Genomic DNA, 14,081 nt, shown 5'->3' with positions numbered 1-14,081 from the left:
GCTTCCATTAGATGTCAACAGTCTTTAGAACCTTGTTAAGGCTTCTACTGTGAAGGGGGAGCGAATAAGAGCTGTTTCAACCAGGTGTCTGGCAGAATCCCATGAGCTGTCTCACTGCGGCCGTGAGCACGAGCTCTGTTCCTTTTCATTTCTAAAGACAAAAGAATTGTCCGTTTGGAATATTATTGAAGATTTATGATAAAAACATCCTAAAGATTGATTCTATACATCGTTTGACATGTTTCTACGAACTGTAATGGAACTGTCGTCTGAACTAAGTGCCTGCGCCTTGTGAATTTGGATTTGTGAACTAATAAATTATGGACTTTATCGAACAAAACAAACATTTATTGTGGAACTGGGATTCCTGGAAGTGCATTCCGATGAAGATCATCAAAGGTAAGTGAATATTTATAATGCTATTTCTGACTTCTGCTGTCTCCACAACATGGCCGGTATCTGTATGGCTTGTTTTGGTCTCTGAGCGCTGTACTCAGATTATTCCATGTTGTGCTTTCGCTGTAAACCTTTTTTGAAATCTGACATAGCGGTTGCATTAAGGAGAAGTATATCTTTAATTCCATGCATAACACTTGTATTTTCATCAACATTTATGATGAGTATTTCTGTAAATTGATGTGGCTCTCTGCAAAATCACTGGATGTTTTGGAAGCAAAACATGACTGAATATAACGCGCCAATGTAAACTGAGATTTTTAAAACTTTTTTAAAACTTCATCGAACAAAACATACATTTATTGTCTAACATGAAGTCCTATGAGTGCCATCTGATGAAGATCATCAAAGGTTAATGATTCATTTTATCTCTATTTCTGCTTTTTGTGACTCCTCTCTTTGACTGGAAAAATGGCTGTGTTTTTTATGTGACTAGGCACTGACCTAACATAATCACATGGTATGCTTTCATCGTAAAGCCTTTTTGAAATCGGACACTGTGGTGGGATTAACAACACGTTTATCTTTAAAATGGTGTATAATACTTGTATGTTTGAGGAATTTTAATTATGAGATTTCTGTTGTTTGAATTTGGCGCCCTGCACTTTCACTGGCTGTTGTCAAATCGATCCCGTTAACGGGATTTCAGCCGTAAGAAGTTTTAAAGTAACTAACTTTGGCCTTCCGGATAGCCTGAGTGCACTTATTTCTAATTTGTCTGAACAAGAGCCAGTCAACCTGAATATGCGTGTGCCGAGCAATTTTCCAAATGGAATTCTTGAGGTGGAGTAATTCTGCCAGATCACGGTCGAACCAGGAGCTGAACCTGTTTTTAATTCTAATTTTCTTTATGGGGCATATTTGTTAACGATACCACTGAAAATATCAAAAAAAGAAGCGTCTTTGACGGGGTCAAGCTGATTATACACCAATTTACAGAGGCCAGGTCAAATCAGGCCATGACAAATCAGGACAGGTTGTTTCACTGAGCAGCCATTACAAACACAGGCTGTAAAACAGTGATCACTAAGGTCATTACAGAAAACACCAGAATGATACCTATCAGGATTATTTGTAAAGATAACATCAAGTAGAGTAGCCTTTTCTGAGAAAGATTTAGGGAGTCCCGTTGCTTTAGGACTTGGTCAGGTGGTTTAAGCATGTCACTGTTTAGGTCGCCTAGCAGGACAAATTCAGACTTAGTGTAAAGGGCCAGGAGAGAGCTTAGGGTGTTTAGTGTACAGGCCAGTGCTGATGGTGGCCAATAACACCCGGCAACAGTCAACAAAGAGTTATTTGAAAGTGGAATGCGTAAAACCAGAAAATCAAATTGTTTGGCGACAGACTTGGTGGAGACAACCGAGCACTGAAGGTAATCCTTGGTAAAGATTGCCACTCTACCACCTTTGGAAGATCTGTCTTGACGAAAAAGGTTGTAACCAGAAAGGTTAACATCAGTATTCAAAACACTCTTTCTTAACCACGTCTCAGTAATGACCAACACATCTGGATTGGAGCTGTGAACCTACACTTAAAATTTATCAAATTTAGGTAATAAGCTTCTAGTGTTAATATGCAGAAAACCAAGGCTTTGAAGAGAGCATACATCAGTGAAGCAGATATCAGAGCACAAATAAGAATTGGGGCTTGTAGATGGGCCAGGGTGTACATTCACAATCCCAGATATAAGCACCAGTAATACAATCAGGGCACGGCAGAGGACAGGGAGAGCTCTGCAGTGTTGATTTAGAACATTTGAATGTGCATTAGATGGCAACAAGATCATAACGTACAGCAATTCATCAGGTAACATGAATAAAAAGCTGGTGAAATGTGGTTAGAATAGGATGGGAGGCCAAGAGTCTGTATAACCAATAGAGAGTCAGAGTCCCGAGTGTGAGAAAAAAACATAGTCAGTACCACGGTTGAGATAACAAGCAAGTTCATAGTCAACAAAGCACGCAAGAGTCATGAGGCAAATAGCATAAAGCACAAGAGAAAAATATAACAACTTGGGGCTAGTCATTGTAAGTTCAGAGTCACTTACCCCAACAGTGTGTGTGTGCTGGAGGAGAGTGAAAGCTCAGGAGAGAGGAGGGAGTGTGGTGTGGTTACCTGTGCCAGACAGGGGGAGACAGGCCAGGGCAGACGGTGAACAGATCACCAGGTGGAATCCAAGCAGCAGTGCAGCAGGCAACGGGAGTAGGTGTTACACCCACTTGGGAGCAACTTTTTTCGGGAGGCAGATTACTTGTAGAAAATCCCAGCTAGCTAGCTAACGTAGCTAACAAGTCTCTGTCCACCGTCTTTTCCATGTGGAAAAGGAGGTTGTTAGCTAACTATATCTTTTCAGTTTCGGCAAATGGTCCTTTACGACGTCCAAACAAAGCTGTCCTGTCGCAGTATTTTTGAGATTCTGAGGAGGATATCTCTGCACAGATGGAGGGGGCTGTGAAAATATCTTGCCATTGTCATGCTCAAGAGTTTTCACACCTCTCACTTCACACTTCAGTGCTAATTTCAGTGTGTTCCAATGTGTTTCTTCTGCAGGTTTTGGTTTGTTCTAAGTTTTATTTCTTGATGATCCTTGGTGGTAATAGTCCAGTCAGATAATGTTGCCCAAAATCAAGGATTAGGTATGGAATTGTGATTCAGAATGAAGGTTTTGATGTTGATGGTAGTATCCTGTATACAGTGCCTTGCGAAAGTATTCGGCCCCCTTGAACTTTGCGACCTTTTGCCACATTTCAGGCTTCAAACATAAAGATATAAAACTGTATATTTTTGTGAAGAATCAACAACAAGTGGGACACAATCATGAAGTGGAACTACATTTATTGGATATTTCAAACTTTTTTAACAAATCAAAAACTGAAAAATTGGGCGTGCAAAATCCTAAGTTATCTTGGCTGTGTGCTTAGGGTCGTTGTCCTGTTGGAAGGTGAACCATTGCCCCAGTCTGAGGTCCTAAGTGCTCTGGAGCAGGTTTTTTACAGGATCTCTCTGTACTTTGCTCCATTCATCTGTCCCTCGATCCTGAAAAACATCCCCACAGCATGATGCTGCCACCACCACGCTTCACCGTAGGGATAGTGCCAGGTGTCCTCCAGACGTGACGCTTGGCATTCAGGCCAAAAAAGTTCAATCTTGGTTTCATCAGACCAGAGAATCTTGTTTCTCATGGTCTGAGAGTCCTTTAGGTGCCGTATGGCAAACTGCAAGTGGGCTGTCATGTGCCTTTTTACTGAGGAGTGGCTTCCTTCTGGCTACTCTACGGTAAAGACCTGATTGGTGGAGTGCTGCAGAGATGGTTGTCCTCCTGGAAGGTTCTCCCATCTCCACAGAGGAACTCTGGAGCTCAGTGAGAATGACCGTCGGGTTCTTGGTCACCTCCCTGACCAAGGCCCTTCTCCCCCGATTGCTCAGTTTGGCCAGCTCTAGGAAGAGTCTTGGTGGTTCCAAACTTCTTGAATTTAACAATTATGGAGGCCACTGTGTTCTTGGGGACCTTCAATGCTGCAGAAAATGTTTAATACTCTTCCCCTGTGTATTGACACAATCTTGTCTCAAAGCTCTACAGACAATTCCTTCGACCTCATGGCTTGGTTTTTGATTTATGCCCTGTCAACTGTGAGACCTTATACATACAGGTGTATGCCGTTCCAAATCATGTCCAATCAATTGAATTGACCACAGGTTGACTCCAATGAGGTTGTAGAAACATCTCAAGGATGATCAATGGAAACAGGATGCACCTGAGCTCAATTTCGAGTCTCATAGCAAAGGGTCTGAATACTTTTGTAAATAAGGTATTTCTGTTTTTTACATTTAATAAATGTGCAAAAATGTCTAAAACCCTGTTTTTGCTTAGTGTTATGGATACAGGTATCCTGTGTGTGTATCCTGTGTGTGTATTTTCTTTCCTTCTCCCCTATTCACAGGTTTTGCCAATCAGTCATCAATCAGTCGGCAATCAGAAGACACCTGCTCCTTTTCCCTTACCCAATCACATCCCCTTTCCCTTGGTTTAAAAGTATCCCAATCAGTTCTTTCTAGAGATCTCTCTTTTGTTTTTGCAACTACATGTCACTTTGTCCGTTATCCTGTGAGTATTGTTTTGTTATGGTGTTTGTTTGATGGTGGGAAAAGGGGGTACCAAGACAAGTCGCCCATGGGCATACACTAACCGTAGGTAAATATTTTCTCAAGAACACTAGTTAGAACTGGGCGGACCACCCACTGTATTTTATTGGTTAGTGAGCTAGCTGTTGTTGAAGCCGGTAGACAAGCTTTGGGGTGTTTTTGGATACTTATTATTTCTTTCCTTGGGTCCAGCTCAGCGGGTCTCGTTTCCATCCCCCCCTAGACTGCAGGGCCAAAGGGATTTGTAAAACTTAGTCATTATGGGGTATTGTGTGGAAAAATTCAAAGGGTCTGGCTACAATCCAAATGCACTCTATAATTAAAGGTCCCCTTTCGTATGTTACTGGATAGCTAGGTCTTCAGCCAGCATGGAACAAAAGTGGGGCAAGGGTCATTAACAACTCCGACACAGTTATCAAGTCAACACATCCTTCAGTGTTGTGATTTTCTTGGTAAGTTTTGATTAGGATCCAAGATGGCGTAGCAGTCGGACGTGTGTGTTTGTCTTTGTCTTATCCCGTGTAAATAGCCTGTCTTTTTCGTATACATCTTAATCTTATCTATCTACTAACTAAACATACTTTCCTGCAACTCGTCTCACCCAATGCGGTACGGATCTGCTATTTTTATTCCTTATAACTGGAACTTCCATCAGGAGCTAGCCAGCTAACTAGCTACTAGTCTTTGTTAGCCACGGCTAGAGGTCTTCACCTTTTTCTTGGTCACCAGCCAGCCTTAGCTCGGACAATGCCAGTCTGCACAGCGCGATATCAACCCAGAGCATATCGGACTGCTTCTCTTTACCACATCACTGGATTCCTGCCGCTCTGGCATCGCAGCTAGCTAGCTGCAAATGAGTGGCTACTGTTAGCTAACGCCTCTGTCCTGAAGCAAGCACCAGCTAGCCTTGAGCTAGGCCCATATACCTGCTAATTCTAGTGCTACAATACCTCCTTTGCCAATTGGCCTGGACCCTTTATTATCGACACGGAGCCCCGCCCGATCCATCACGACTGGACTGCCGACATGATCGCCCGATGTGGTCTCAACAGGCTATTCTGTTATGATGTCGCCGAAGAACCATCTACTAGCCCCGGCCCGCTAGCTTTTCTGAATGCTGTGTCCCCTAATCGCCTAACGTAGTAGTGAATACCAAACGGCACCCTGACTCACCTATTGCTGCTCTTTTCACCCTATTATCACTCGGCTACACAGCTGATGCCCCCTGGACTGTTTTAATAACACTGTACCCCATTTTGTTTACCTGTCGGCCCCAGCCTCAAACTCAGGTCCTGTATGTACCTAACTGACCCGCTCTGCACATTCATCGCCATTTACCCGTTGTTGTCTTAGCTTTCCTGATCAACACCTGTGATTGCTTTATGCCTCTATCTAATGTCAATATGCCTTGTATACTGCTGTCTTGGCTAGTTCTTATTGTTTTATTTCACTGTAGAGCCCTCAGTCCAGCTCAGAATGCCTTAGATAGCTTTTTTTGTCCCACCACACACATGCGGAGACCTCATCTGGCTTAACTGGTGCCTCTAGAGACGAAACCTCATCATTACTTAACGCCTAGGTTTACCTCCACTGTACTCACATCCTACCATACCATTGTCAGTACATTATGCCCTGAATCTATTCCCCACGCCAAGAAACCTGCTCCTTTTATTCTCTGTCCCCAACGCACTAGACGACCAGTTCTTATAGCCTTTAGTCGTACACTTATCCTAGTCCTCCTCTGATGTAAAGGTTAACCCAGGCCCTGTAGCCTTCAGTTCCACTCCTATTTCCCAGGTGCTATCATTTGTTGACCTCTGTAACCGTAAAAGCCTTGGTTTCCATGCATGTTGACATCAGAAGCCTCCTCCCGAAGTGTGTTTTATTCACCCATTTGTACTTTTAAGTGACCTAAACTGGCATATGCTTACACCCCGTCCGTCCTACACTCTAAACTAGATGCCCTCAATCGCACACAAAATATCAAGGAACCTACTAGGCAAAACCCTAATCTGTAAACACGGGCACCCTCATAGATATCATCCTGACCAACCTGCCCTCTAAATACACCTCTGCTGTCTTCAGCCGACCACCCTTCATCACTGGTCAAACGACCACCCCTCATCACTGTCAAACGCTCCCTAAAACACTTAAGCGAGCAGGCCTTTCTAATCGACTTGGCCCAGGTATCCTGGTAGGATATTGACCTCATTCAGTCAGTAGAGGATGCCTGGTTATTCTCTTAAAAGTGCTTTCCTCACCATCTTAAATAAGCATGCCCAATTCAAAAAATGTAAAACTAAGAACAGATATAACCCTTGGTTCACTGCAGACTTGACTACTCCTTAGACAGTGCAAAAACATCCTGTGGCGTACTGCATTAGTTGCATTACGCAACTTTTCAGGGAAGTCAGGAACCAATATACACAGGCAGTTAGGAAAGCAAAGGCTAGCTTTTTAAAACAGAAATTTGCATCCTGTAGCACAAAGTCCAAAAAGTTATCGGACACTTTAACCTGTTGAGTGTAGGGGGCAGTATTTTGATGTTTGGATGGAAAACGTACCCAAATTAAACTGCCTATTTCTCAGGCCCAGAATCTAGAATATGCATATAATTGTCAGATTAGGATAGAAAACACTCAAGTTTCCAAAACTGTCAAAAATATTTCTCTGTATACATCAATGTCGCTCTTGTTGCTGGTGATTCTCTGATCCGCCTCAAAGCAGACAACACCATTCTGTATACTTCTGGCCCTTCTTTTGACACTGTTAACAAACCTCCAGACAAGCTTCAATGCCATACAACACTCCATCTGTGGCCTCCAACTGCTCTTAAATGTAAGTGAAACTAAATGCATGCTCTTCAACCGATCGCTGCCTGCACCCACCCGTCCGTTTAGCATCACTACTGGACGGTTCTGACTTAGAATATGTGGATCACTACAAATACCTAGGTGTCTGGTTAGACTGTAAACTCTCCTTCCAGACTCACATTAAGCATCTCCAATCCAAAATTAAATCTAGAATCGGCTTCCTATTTTGCAACAAAGCTTCCTTCACTCATGCTGCCACACACACCCTTGTAAAACTGACTATCCTACCGATCCTTGACTTTGGCGCTGTCATTTACTAAATATCTTCCAACACTCTACTCAGACTACATCCAATTTGCTATCACAGTGCCATCCGTTTTGTCACCAAAGCCCCATATACGTACTACCCACCACTGCGACCTGTATGCTCTCGTTGGTTGGCCCTCACTTCATATTAGTCACCAAATCCACTGGCTCCAGGTCATCTATTAGTCTATGCTAGGTAAAGCCCCGCCTTATCTCAGCTCACTGGTCACCATAGCACCACCCACCCGTAGCACGCTCTCCAGAAGGGAAATTTCACTGGTCACCCCCAAAGCCAACTCCTCCTTTGGCCGCCTTTCCTTCCAGTTCTCTGCTGCCAATGACTGGAACGAATTGCAAAAATCACTGAAGCTGGAGTCTTATATCTCTCCCACTAACTTTAAGCATCAGCTGTCAGAGCAGCTTACTGATCATTGTACCTGTACACAGCCCATTTGTAAATAGCCCACCCAACTACCTCATCCCCATATTGTTATATATTTTTTGCTCCTTTGCACCCCAGTATCTCTACTTGCACATTCATCTTCTGCAGATATATCACTCCAGTGTTTAATTGCTAAATTGTAATTATTTCGCCACTATGGCCTATTTATTGCCTTACCTCCCTAATCTTACTACATTTGCACACACTGTATATAGATTTTTCATATGTGTTATTGACTGTACGTTTGTTTATACCATGTGTAAATCGTTTGTCTCACTGCTTTGCTTTATCTTGGCCAGGTTGCAGTTGTAAATGAGAACTTATTCTCAACTGGCCTACCTGGTTAAATAAAGGGGAAATTATATATTTATTTACTTTAATTGCAAAACTGCTCACTGCATCCAAGTTGCTTGACATAGGCGTTTCAATGAGCTGTCAGTCAAGGTGAGGTCCTCAATATAAGCTCCCCGCCCACTCAGCCTGTATTTTCCAACTTACTGGTAGCTAACCATGAGACAAAGTACTTTTCAGTATGACTGTCCAGGACCTTTAACACTTTCAAAAGTGTTATTTTAGTGGTGGTGTTAGTGTACATTTCAGACTTTCTGAGTTAAATGTACAAAATAGATTTTACTTTGCACGCTGTGACTAGCTACCATGGCTCACTCTAAAACTTGGACATCCTAATCACGAAGAAGTCTGCAGATAAAGTGACTCAAATGTTCAGCACAAAAATCTTTTGCAGAGAAACTCCGGGAAGAGTTGCAATACATTTTTTTTGCCGGAGAAACACTTAAATACTGAATGTCTGGTTTCCCAGTTAAATAGGGAGAGGCAGTAACTTACGGGAAAATAAGGTTGTTTAGTTCCACAGCACAGTCTAATAGCCAAAGCCTGTTGGCTTTTCTTGTTTCCTGAAAAATGTATCATTCTTTTGTAAGTCTGTGGTGAAAGCCTGACACATTCTTTTCTGCTTGGAGAGCCCTGTAATTGCTTCCAGCAGCTTCTGATGGATTTTCTTACACTGTTAGACTATTAGATGTATGTCTTTATTAAGCAAAATATTAACTTAAAGCGGTTTTATCGCAACTCAGATGAAAAGGTGGGAAATGTCTAGGTAATTCTCAGATGTCTCAGACAGTTACACAGCTAAAAACTGGCTGACTAAACTTAGTAATTAGCACATTCATGATGCCTGCTTAAATCATCAGTTACCTTTAATACAGACTCTATTGTACTGTGCCTTGTATCTCTCCCAGAAACATTGAGTGTTACTAAGACACCGAAAAAAGTGGAGACTGGCTAGGGGGGGGGGGGGGGAGTGTGAACATCTGCTGTTCTATGCTCCTGTGTCCTATCCTGGGAGAGCCTTGGATAGGATGAGTGCTGTAGGAGCCCTCAGAAGGAGAATCAGCTCTTAGAATCTGGGTCTGAGTTTTGAGTCTTTGTCTGGATGGGTGCATTCCATGCTCCCTACACTACAGGCTCTGTCAAAACACCATCAGCTCTGGTTTGGTCTGGTCCCTCAGTGGGAATAATTACATGATGCATTGTTAGAGGAGGAAATGGGTTATCATAGACAAGCAATAAAGTGGATAGATGTTAGCTATCACTTCTTGGGATATCATTTTTTACACTATAGGTTATAGTTTCTGTAGAGGGCCCTGGCTAGATGGGGTTGAGTAGTCCTCAACAAGAGTTAACTGAGAACTTGTACGCTTCATATCTTTGGCTGGTTAGAAGCATGCAGAATATCCTCCTTTCATTCCTTCTCCATATATCTCACTTGCTCTAAAGTCTTTGCAGGACACATTCCCCAAACTTGGCCCCAACAATAGATTTCAAAATGGTTTAAACAGTCGCCTTTTCCACTGAGCTCAGATTGTCTTCTCTGGGAACTGAAGCTTGTGCTCCAGACTCCAACAGCAGAGGAGTATCCAACCACACATTGTGGTGACTGACTCACAGACTCAGCATCACTCTTTCCACAGTCAATGCAACAGTATAGTACAACCCTTGGGCTCACATCAACACAGATGTGTGCTCTGTCACAACCATTGGCTGGGAATAATATAGGAATGGACAAAGCCATTGATCACATGACACCATTGATTCCTATGTGAAGACTCGATAGCGCATTTGAAGCCAGGGAAGTCGGGTTAAGATGCGCATGCACTTTGAGTTACTACTCCAGGTAGGGATGTTGCAGGCTAGCTCAGTGTTGTGCCCCCCCCCCCCCCCCCCCCATTGAGTATCTCAAGTTGAAGGCCGCCCAGGTACTACAGGCTGCCATTAGCTACTAAATTATCCTCATAACTTCTTCTGTTTGCAATTTTTAAATAATCGGTTAAATAATCGAGGACATACATCTGGTATAATAAAATACATTATTGGTACCATGATTCTCTTACAAAAAAAATGCTTTATTTACACAAAGATTTACCGTGAAGTTTGACATTTTCTCATTCCCTAATGGGGATCCTGTTTTTTTGCAAATGCCTGCAGTACCGCGGTCTGCCTTGAACTTCGTGGCTCCAATTGGAGTGGGCAGTCATTCTCCCCTGGTCACAACACCCAGGCCTAGCAAATTCACACTCACTAATGGCCCTGGCTCTCTTGACCTGGGATGGATACATTGGGTTCATTTATCATTAAAAAGGATAGTAGTGAGGCAAAAGTGGGGTTTAAGAGGTGATAAACCAACAAACTACAATTCACATTACTAAACGTAAATAAAAAAATCACAAGAAATCCATTGCACTCAGGATTATTCTTAATTTTTTTTTTTTAAAAGAGCTGGTTACGGAATTCAGTCCTCAAGGCAAAGAAAGCACAACATATTAATGTTGAGAGAAAGTACAACTGTTTCAATCTATTTAAGACAAAGTTTACAAAGAAAGTGTTTGAAGTGTTAGATCACTACCAGATGCATCTAGGCTACACATGAGGGAAACTAGAGAAAACCAAAATGAATATACCAGATTCCCACTTTTACCATTTTTGGCTCAATTAAATGTACTGTATCCTTTCCTAAAATAACATGGCACTGCTGTCGTTTCCACCAAAAAGCTTTAGGTTAAGATATATGACATAACGTTTATTTGAAATTACAAGATTTATGGTGTAAAATTACAAGGAACGGAACCCTCTGACCTCCTTATGTACAGTAGCCACATGACAGTTGACTGGATCCCTGAAATGAAGTATACGTACATTTTTCTGTTTAATAAGCCAAAGTCAGAACAGTTTCCTCTTTGTGGTACCTGGTAACTCACTGGACCTGTCAGCAGGTATGATTCATGTCCACACCAGTCTCAACCTGTTCTTTTACAGCAATTCCTGCTCCTCCTTACTTGGAACACACACTCACTCTCTCACACACACACACAAACACACAACCTGGGACTTCAACACCTGACCAGTAGCTCAGTAACAGGAATTCACTTACAGCACATTCCTATTCTGTTCTCTCAGACTGGCAGAAAGTGTCAAGCAATATTAGGCCCCCGGAGTCTCATCAATATCCATTTAAGAGAGATTGATCAAATCTTTATAGGCCTTTTTTATAGTCCTTCTGATGCAATACTGAGGATGAATTATCCTAATGACTTTGTAATCCCTAATCACATTCTCTGCCTTTGTGCAAGAAATTGTACACCGGAGACAACAATGATGAGTCAGCAATGGTTAGCTTAACAATTTGGTTGTTGAGGGACGCAAGTGAAAGTCATGGAGAAAGTTACACTGTACAAAAACTCAATCCTGAATACAATTCATAGTCTCATCACTATTCCAATGTTGCCATTTGTCCTTAGATCTCTACAGTATGTATCTTACCTGGCTCCCCATGGCTGCCATGTGTGAGTCTCTCCCAGGTGAATAATGGCAGAACGTGGCCAGGCAGAATGTCTCCGTCAGGCAGCAGTCAGCCAGGATTCCTCTGGTAAAAACATACAGGAGGTTGGAAGGTGTTCTGTCTCGCTGCTGTACACTCCCCTTCATCAGGGTGTGTACACACACATACCATGTTGACACACACTCTGCTTCTCATCTGCCTCACAGGTTTACACAGGAGCAGAAAGCTGGGCTGGGGTGAGTCCTTCCACCCCAGGGGAGCTGACATTACAGTAATGCCTTTAAAGTTCTATCCACACACAATGTACAAATATTTCCATTTGAATTCACCCTAATTATACTCACTGTAAGTCATCATCCGACCTACCCATATGGTGGGGGAACTTGTCTGTTCTGCACCAAATATGCACAAACTTAGTAACTTATTGATTTATCTTTTGGTAGTTAGCTGCAAAATACAATAACAAATTAATTAGACTTAGGAGGAAAGTCAGGGAGACTTGTGTTTACTAGGGCTAGGTCTGTTAGCCGTGGGTGGAAAATCAGTTCCTGATAATGGGGATTAATGCTCTTTCATCTTAACAGTGTATCCCACATGGCCCTGGGCATTCTCCACTGAGATACCACAGCAGAGAGGACACACAGAGATAAAGAAGTCTGGAACAGAATGAACCTCCCTAGGCATCATCCTACGCTAACAGGCAACACACCCGTTGTAATTAGAAAAAGGCCGAATTGAATTTCTCAGCTAAAGACCCTAAAACCTGTGGGATTGATTGCAAATGTTTGAAATAAATGACCGATTTCATCACAGTGGTGTGATCTTATGGGTCTGAAGTAAACATACCTCCCTGAGGACAAGTCATATTTGATGCTAACTGGACTTTTTTGGTAACATGGCAGAAGGCTCAATGAGGACCTTAGAAAACCTTGAGGAAATTCCCTCAGTTTCAGTGACTCCAATAAAATGAAATGACTACTTATTATCAAGGCCTATCTTCTGCTTAATTGCTGCTTGCTTTCACTTGACATTTCTTTGATACATAAAACGCATAATTATATGGTTGGAAACTAGATTTATCGCTCAGGGTCTCCTGCTTTGTCTGAGCACCAATGTTTTACCCCAATCAATTTAGCAAGCATTAATATTGAAATTAAGACATGCCTTGGAATGTTAACTAACAGCCTTCAGCGTTTTCTCCAGTGTGTTGTACACTCTTCAGACAAAACGGTTTCAAAAGGGTTCTTTGGCTGTCTCCATAAGATAACCTTTTTTCGTTCCAGGCACACGCTACTGAATATTGGGTTAAAAACAACCAACTAACTCGTTACCAAGCGTTGATTGGTATCAGCTGTGTAGTGCTAGGGCAAAACAACGAAATGTGAAACCAGGTGGGGCCCAAGAACCGAGTTTAGGAAACCCTGATTTTCTGTAGCTATGATGCACCGGGTCAGATCAGAAGACTGTAGTTGGGGCTTAGTAGGAGCTTGGCATTCAGATAGTTATTATTGCTCACTCGTGAGAGTAAATAGCATTCCAATGAATCTGTTCTGTTGTAAAGTCAACACACATTACGTTTAAGCACGGACACTTTTGGGGTTTTATTGAGGTTTATACAAGAGTATGAGTCCTTTAAGTGCCTCTGCATATCTGAATGTTGGGTTAGTTACTGCTTAGTTATGATATCTAAAAATAATGCCATTTAATTTTATATTACAATGTGTAAGGTGCAAAATAATTGGAATGTGCAGTGTACAAATTAAACATGATGAACAGGAATGATATTTCCTCTCACAGGAGGCCAAAATAATTATATAAAAAGCCATGCCCGTAAAAGGCCATGCATTATTAATTTATCCATCAGTTGTTGTTTTTTTCACTTTCATGCTGGGTTGACCCAACATGTATGTATTTATATATTTTTTTTATTTTCCAGTCCATAGGTTATTTTTAGGAGGCATTGCCTATGTGTGGGGTGGCATTTAGATTGTTATTGTTGGCCACCCACGAGAGTAAATGTCATTCCTCTTCATCATGTTGCTTACATTTCCTGAAATATTATTGC

General features: G+C 42.1%; 1 protein-coding gene and 1 long non-coding RNA gene across 5 annotated transcripts in view; one reads left to right on the top strand and one right to left on the bottom strand.

Annotated features, from left to right (window-relative positions):
* Nucleotides 1-12,323, bottom strand: part of LOC110501400 (E3 ubiquitin-protein ligase MID1) — a 59,207-nt gene extending 46,884 nt beyond the window's left edge. For 2 of the 3 annotated variants that reach the window (XM_021578945.3, XM_090216412.1), the window contains exon 1: nucleotides 11,998-12,200. The gene's annotated coding sequence lies outside the window, so the exon portion shown is untranslated. Of the gene's footprint in view, nucleotides 1-11,997 lie in introns of all 3 variants that reach the window. The other variant, XM_090216415.1, reaches the window with a different exon arrangement.
* On the top strand, nucleotides 4,522-13,311 carry LOC110501402 (uncharacterized). 2 transcript variants are annotated; one of them, XR_002470212.3, is made up of 3 exons: nucleotides 4,522-4,561; nucleotides 12,223-12,287; nucleotides 12,601-13,311. It is a non-coding gene; the product is annotated as an uncharacterized LOC110501402 (long non-coding RNA). The 2 variants fall into 2 exon arrangements; XR_016490731.1 differs by lacking the exon at nucleotides 4,522-4,561 and adding an exon at nucleotides 12,017-12,103.
* The last annotated feature ends 770 nt before the right edge of the window (nucleotides 13,312-14,081 follow it).

The sequence above is a fragment of the Oncorhynchus mykiss genome, chromosome 22 (genome assembly GCF_057628025.1).
Source record: "Oncorhynchus mykiss isolate SJ-2025 chromosome 22, ASM5762802v1, whole genome shotgun sequence".
Classification (NCBI taxonomy): domain Eukaryota; kingdom Metazoa; phylum Chordata; class Actinopteri; order Salmoniformes; family Salmonidae; genus Oncorhynchus; species Oncorhynchus mykiss.
The sequence above is the reverse complement of the archived record's forward strand: the minus strand, read 5'-3'. Positions and strand labels throughout refer to the sequence as shown.